This window comes from Zootoca vivipara, chromosome 10 (genome assembly GCF_965207765.1).
Source record: "Zootoca vivipara chromosome 10, rZooViv2.hap1.1, whole genome shotgun sequence".
Classification (NCBI taxonomy): Eukaryota; Metazoa; Chordata; class Lepidosauria; order Squamata; family Lacertidae; genus Zootoca; species Zootoca vivipara.
The window spans coordinates 32,867,036-32,873,742 of record NC_142593.1 but is presented as its reverse complement, the minus strand read 5'-3'; positions in this window follow the sequence as shown (position 1 = coordinate 32,873,742).

Sequence of the window (6,707 nt, the reverse complement as noted above, 5' to 3'; positions counted from 1 at the left end):
TTTGGAATATGGTTGCTGAGGGGCATGACATAGGACAAAAAGGCTGCAACACCTAAAAGAGAATAAAAAGAAACAGGACCACAGGAAGGTGGAGGATTGCACCCCATCAGGTCCCCCGCCAATGGAAAAAGGCACCTACATCAGCTATCAGTACACTCACTGATAAAGAGAAGGGGTTGTACTCAATGAAGTTGCTCCACTATCACAAGGACATAAGCTTGCGCTCAGTGCTTTTTTCCCCTAAAAAAATGTTTAGGGGCACTCTCATTTTCCTACTCATAATTAAATACTCCCTCTCAATGAGGCAAAACCTAAATTCACAAAATGTTTATGGCTATGCGTCCCCCCCCCAAAAAAGAGAGCACTGCTTGAAGTTGCGTTAATCCTTGTACTAATGTAGGGCTGGGAAACGGCTGCATGGTCATTTTTCAGAAACCATCCCCACTTGCAATCAGCTTATGTCACCCCCATGAGGAGTGACATCAGCTAATGGCTGATTGGGGGCGGGCGGGTTTGATTCTGCATCGGCTAAAACATTTTGTGTTGATTCTGTGTTGGATTCTGATTGGTGGAATGAGGAGTTTGATACTGCCTTGGCTGCACATGCTTGCTCCCCTGTCGGAAACTGGCACACACAGTCAAAGCAGCAGAGGTTCAAAGAGCAGCACAGGCTACTTGAAAGCCCTTTTGCAAGCAGCCCCAGACTGCCCTTTAAGGTTTAATTAGCTGTGTGGAACTGTTTGCAAAAGGGCTTTCAAACAGCCCCACGGTATGCTTTGAAATGTCCTGACAGTCGGGGCTTAAAAATGCAGCATCACTTGACATCACTATGATGTCGAATTTGGCCCTTCAGGTGTGGAGAGGCAAGGATCTGACCCACTTCCCAGGAGGTTATTCACCCCTGTGCTAAAGAGATGACTTCATGGATACAACACAAGCTCTTTGTGCCTCTCATTTATTCTCTCTGAGCATTTGAGCTGACTGGTTTGGGTTTACTTTCCACCATGTGTTATGTCCTTATTAATGTAAGAAGAAATTCAAATCCATCTTGGCAAGGCAAGAAAGCAGCTGATGTCAACTACATTTGCTGTGCAGGTAGGTAGCTGTGTTGGTTACCTACCTGCACCTGGGATGAATAGAGATATCGGATTCTTATCTCATTATGCATGATCAAGCTTTCTTTAGCACCTCAGCCCAGGACTAATTGCAGCCATCAGCAGCCATTAACACCCATCTACAGGTTTACCACTCCCATCAGCCCATCTCCCATTCCCACCCACCCCCACCACCCTCTGTATATATATAGGGTCTGACACTTCTGTTTCTAGTGTATCTGAAGAAGTGTGCATGCACACGAAAGCTCATACCAAAATATAAACTTAGTTGGTCTTTAAGGTGCTACTGAAGGAATTTTTTAAATTTGCTGGGCAGTTTGTTTGAAATGTCAATAGGCTCCCTTCTTTTTGTTATCTTTGCTAGTCCCTTTAAAAATAATTCATCTTTGATAGAAGACAACTTTAAACACTAAGCTTGGGATGCAGAACAGTATCATGAATGGTGCCTTTTGCTTAGCTCTCGAGATAGATTTGATGCAATGCTTTTCTTCGAAGTACACATTAAATGTTTAACCTATTTCATTCAATGAAGTCCATGAAAATGTCCAAGTAAATGTCATGTCATCTGCATATTATAATTGGTCAAGATGCTTGACCTTTATGTTGAAAAACCCATACATCATGTTTTGAATGACCCATGTGACATATGGATGGCTGTTCCCTTGTTATATTTAGCTTTGAGCATGGAGCATGTGCAGCACATTCTTGTGCATTTTTACTCAGAATAAGTCTTAGGTGTGTCTCAGCCTTATTCGCACAAACCTGGATGTTTCTCAGCTGTAGTTGCATGTGAAAATGTGCTGCCAAAACACAAATTTCAGAGAAACGCATAGGCCTTTCTTCCTAGCGTGCTGAGGACAGGTGTCTAATACTACCCCAGATACAGAGGCAGTCATAGACTGAGGAAGGTGGAGTCAGGTGTTTGTAAAAGATGTGGAACCTTTAGCGCGCACACCTATTCAGATTTCATATTGTGGCATTAAAGTAAGCTTGAGTTCATTTAGGTCGTGTTTTTTCTTTGATGCCGCTGTGAGAGAGTGGCTGTCCCATCAAGGAATCTTCCAAGCATCTAAAGAAGATTTCACAGCTGATACTGGCTACTTGTAGTCACATGGTTATAGATGTTTGTTTGCTGTGTACACGGTCAATGCTGTGCACTAGAACAGGGGTCAGCAAACATTTTCAGCAGGGGGCCGGTCCACTGTCCCTCAGACCTTGTGGGGGGCCAGACTATATATTTTGGGGGGAAATGAACGGATTCCTATGCCCCACAAATAACCCAGAGATGCATTTTAAATAAAAGGACACATTCTACTCAAGTAAAAACAGGCTGATTCCCGGACCATCCGCGGGCCAGATTTAGAAGGCAATTGGGCTGGATCCGGCCCCCAGGCAGGCCTTAGTTTGCCTACCCCTGCACTAGAATATTCATAAGCAGCTCCAAACAGATGATTAACAAAGCTGTGCCAGCCCCAGTCTTCTGACCGAGGGAATGAAAAGAAGAACCTGAGCTCAGCCAAATTCACTGTGTGAAACTGTTAGGAAAATAGGAAGTTGTCTTATCCTGAGTCAGACCACGGGCCCATCAAATTTACAATCATCTACACTGATTTCAGGCAGGTGTTTTCCTCACCCCTACCTGGAGATGCTCAGGCACTTAGTGGTGTTGTTGTTGTTTAGTCGTTTAGTCGTGTCCGACTCTTCGTGACCCCATGGACCATAGCACGCCAGGCACTCCTGTCTTGCACTGCCTCCCGTAGTTTGGTCAAACTCATGTTCGTAGCTTCGAGAACACTGTCCAACCATCTTGTCCTCTGTCGTCCCCTTCTCCTAGTGCCCTCAATCTTTCCCATCATCAGGGTCTTTTCCAATGATTCTTCTCGCCCTTCCCTAAATACTGATCTGTGTGGTCAAATCTTGGAAGAGATTAACATCTCTTTGGGGGGTCCAGGAAGGGCAACCAAGCCACAGTGCTGGATACAGAGGGAACTTCCTGTGTGGCATCTGCTTACATGCAGGACAGTTGATCTAGAATGTGCTTTCAGCCACATGCCTTGGACAAGTTCATCCTTTGACATTTGATCAGCAGCTAAGCCGGGTGAGCAAATTAACTTTGTGATGTGTGCAGCGATGACAGAAATTGCTGTGGGTGTCCCCAGGTAAAATAGCCAGCTCACACTAGGGTTTCTCCAGACAGCCATGTGCCCAAGTAATACCATTGCATAGAGAAAATAAAATACTCTGTGTCTGAACAATGTAAACACTGGGCACTGACTCTATCACTGAATGCAGCCTTGTATTAACTGTGGTGGCCTGTTGCAAGCCTGATCCAGAGCTGAGTCAGGTATTATAAGCTCGCACTTGCATTTCAGATGATGATGATGGTGATATACTCCACCGACCTGGCTGGGTTTCCCCAGCCACTCTGGGCAGCTTACAGCATATCTAAAGACATAATAAAAACAGCAAGCCTTAAAAACCTCCCTATACAAGGCTGCCTTCAGATGTCTTCTAAAGTTGTGTAACTTTATCTTCTTGATATCTGAAGGGAGGGCTTTCCACAGGGAGGGTGCCACTACCGAAAAGCTTGAAGACCTTTTCTTCCAACTCTGTGTGTAGGACCTGGGAGACCACTTAGCCAGGAAGTTGCTGAGTGAACTTGGGCCAATCGCTGCCTCTCAGCCCAACCTCTCTGGGTTGTTTTGGGGTTCATTGAGGAGTGGGGAGACAAAGTACACAACCCTGAGCTCCTTGGAGAGAAAGGTAGGCTTTGAATACAACAAACAAACAAACAAAGACAAGATGAAAATCAGACACGTCTTTATTCTTATTAAATGAGAGAATGCTTATTTTGGTCTTAATGGAGATGCGTGAGACCTTGAAGCCTCAACGGATCGCCACTTCTAAAATGAGCACCTCTCCAAAAGGTAGTAAAAGTGCAGAAGAACAGATTCTGTGGTCTAAATTTCCCCTGAAACTGCTTAACCACAGAAATGGTTTTGTACATATATCAGTCTTTCCCTATCACAGTTCTCTTTTTCTGGGCAGTTTGATGTGGGAACTGACAAAAGTTGACACATAAAGGAGAAGTCCTTCCCAAAACCATTCTCTTTTTTTATTTCTCCTTCTCGTTCCCCTGCCCAAATACTCACATCTTTGAGAACAGCAAAATGACGCTTCTGGGAAACTGATTTGTTCTTATGTTCCATATGTGTGCTGCATGATGTACAATGGCACTGGGACATAGGAAACTGCCTTGTATCAGGTTAGACCAATGGGCCATCTAGCTCAGTATCAGCTAAGCTGAATGGCTGTGGCCCTTCAGGGCTTTAGGCAGGGAAAGTGGAATTCCAAGTTGCAGTTGGTCAAATGTTTCACCTGTGCTCCCTCCTCCCCCTGCACACTGTTCTGAAGTTTCTCCCAGTTCCCCTCCACCCAAGCCAATTGAAGATGTTGGGGGGGGGGCTGGGAGAAGAGACAGGAGAAGGCTATACATCCCCAAGTGGAAGTATTTGCAAGAGGCTTTCACTGACTAAGCAAATCCTGTCCAGGATGGAGCCAGGGACCTCCTGCAGGCAGGGCATGTGCCCTGTTGTGCCAGGGCTATGAGCAGGCCTGGGATGTTGCTGGCTCAGCAAGTCTATCAAGACTTATGTGCCAACAACGGGCACCAATGTGAGATGCAGTGGAATGATATTGCAAAAGTCATTCCATGGCTGAGACATGGGTGGACAAAGGGCAACTCAATCATGCACCATCCTGATGGGTCTTTTGACCACAACAAGGTCAACTGCAGAGGCACAAACCTATGGTCGTCATCTGATAACAAGCTTTGTGTGTTAAGAAATAGGCTAAGAAAGTGAACTGAGAATCCAAATCTTCCCTCCAATATTATAAGTTTTAGGCTACTATTTTATCAACCTCAGCTCCCTATCCATAAAATTGTGGCTGGCCAAACTTACAGGTCCGCTTGTAATTATTACAAATACAGATTACTTCGAGTACCATTTACAGGCTAGATATAAGCATCATTTTATGGCATAATACTGGCGAGAGCCTACAGCAGGCATCCCCAAACTTCGGCCCTCCAGATGTTTTGGACTACAATTCCCATCATCCCTGGTCCTGTTAGCTAGGGCTCATGGGAGTTGTAGGCGAAAACATTTGGAGGGCTGAAGTTTGGGGATGCCTGGCCTACAGCAACAGGTAAATTTGCTGAAGTGACTTCAGCTGAAGCCACTGTAGCTAATGTTGGAGGAACCAATCTTCTTCGTCAACACAGCTTCAAATATTGGTAGGTAAGGATTAAGGGATGTATGGTCTTATAGAAGACTGAATAATCAAAAGGCCCCATTTTCCAGCTTACTTTTTTTTTAAAAGAAAAAAAAATATCATTATTGGTAATGGGTAAAAATTCAGAGCTGACACAAAAATCTATTCACAAAATCCCCATAGGCCCATTTCCCACACAGGAGCTGCTTTACATTTGGTTTCCCTGCCACTGAAAACGGTCTTAAAGCAAGCATATAAATTATTAAATGTAGCTAATTTTTTCTACTTTTAGGCTATTGCATACAACTGGGAATGTGCAAAAATGGGCTTTTATTCAAACTCAGTATCTAGCATTTTTAAAAAATAAAATAAAAATTTGTTGCTTTTAAACTGTTGTATTAATTTTATTTTTATGCTGAGGAGAAATACCTTTCTCCCTCGTACCGCAACACATTATTAATTCAAGGTATTTACAGTGGTACCTCTACTTACAAATAACTCTACTTACGAATTTTTCTACGGTACTTACAAATGGAGCTCCGCCCACCATCTTGGATGCGGTTTAGATAGGATTTTTTCTACTTACGAATTTTTAGATAGGGTTGCTTCGACTTACGAATTTTTTCTCCCAATGCATTCCTATGGGATTCGACTTACAATTTTTTTCAACTTACAAATGTGTGTTCGGAACACATTAAATTCGTAAGTAGAGGTACCACTGTATCTGCTTGTTTTTCTTGACCTTCCTTTTGGCTCTCCAGTAAATCAGACACTTTCAAAACCTCATGTCAATGCCTCTTTTCCTGAGATGAAAGGAATTCTAACAGCTATAGTGTATAGATAAAAAGATAAAGGGCATTCCCTGATGCAGACATAAGCTCAAGATGAAGAAATAGTTCAATAGCACCAGCTTCTATTGGCTATTATATCACCTCTCTTCTATAGGCTAAACAAGCCTAGCTTCTGTAACCTTTCCTCGTAGGCCTTAGTGACGTGATACTTGGATCTAAGGGAGTGGGTGATGCTGTGGTCTAAACCACACAGCCTCTTGGGCTTGCCTATCAGAAGGTCGGCAGTTTGAATCCCCGCAATGGGGTGAACTCCCATTGTTCTGTCCCAGCTTTTGCCAACCTAGCAGTTCGAAAGCATACCAGCATGAGTAGATAAATATGTACCGCTGTGGCATGAAGGTAAACCAGGGGTCAGCAACCTTTTCCAGCCGTGGGCCGGTCCACCGTCCCTCAGACCATGTGGTGGGCCGGGCTATATTTTGAAAAAAATATATGAACAAATTCCTATACTCCACAAATAACCCAGAGA